Here is a 970-nt window from a genome sequence, read left to right as displayed (position 1 = left end):
TTGTGCCTTTCTCTGCTCCCTTGGGCATAGCTTGACATCCCACTCCCCCTGTTCTTCAGTCTCCTGTTATTCTAGACAAAGCATCTCTGGAAGACCTGTCCTCATGGCCAAGTGCTGACAGAGCTGTCTTGGCCTTCTACAGGATATACAAGAAATGGAGCAGATTTGGAAAGGTCAGTGGAGTACCATGGATGAGTTGGGTCAGCACCAGCTGCTGACAGGACAACTTTTAAGAGGTCCCTTGGAAAACTTTTTAAAAACAAATAAACTACTTGGTACATCTGCAAGCATCCCAGCAGCTGGCCACTGTCACAGTGGAGGCTTTGAACAATCAGCTGGATTTCCCCTTTGGGATCTGCCAGTCCTCCCTGTGCCTCTTCTGACCACTGCTCTCTCACTTGCCTGCTGATAGGGGTGATAGTTATTTTGCCAGCTGTCATTTGAGGACAGGAAATCTTCCTTTCCCCTGCTCCAGAGAAATTACTGCTCCATGTACTTGTTCTCCATCCTCACTTAATTCTAACCACCAGTTTGTTCTCATGTCACTTATCTCTATTCCTCTGATGCTCCACTTGTTAGTAGAGAAACACTGCAATATAGTAAAGACAAACATCCTGGAGGAATTTTATCTATATCTCCTTGCTGGTGGCAGGGACAGTTGTGGCTTCATAGGTGGCTGGGTGGGGAAATATTGTCTGTTCTTGCACATGAGGAATACCACAGCTGAGCACTTTAGCTGGTGTGCCAAAATATGAATGAATGTCCAGCTGGCTTTGCAAAGAAATGGAGAAGAAAAAGGGGAGAACTGAACCTCCCATAAACTCCAAGTAGCCTTGTCTTTAAATAGAGATTAGAGCCATCAGTTATGGATGCAACATGGTCTTTTCCTCAGCAGCATCTGCTTCACATCCAGAGCCACTACTGTGGCAATTAGCTCCATATAAATTATGTGGAGGAGCAGCTGAAGGAG

This window comes from Erithacus rubecula (genome assembly GCF_903797595.1).
Source record: "Erithacus rubecula genome assembly, chromosome: 17".
Taxonomy (NCBI): Eukaryota; Metazoa; Chordata; class Aves; order Passeriformes; family Muscicapidae; genus Erithacus; species Erithacus rubecula.
This window is presented reverse-complemented; position numbering follows the sequence as displayed.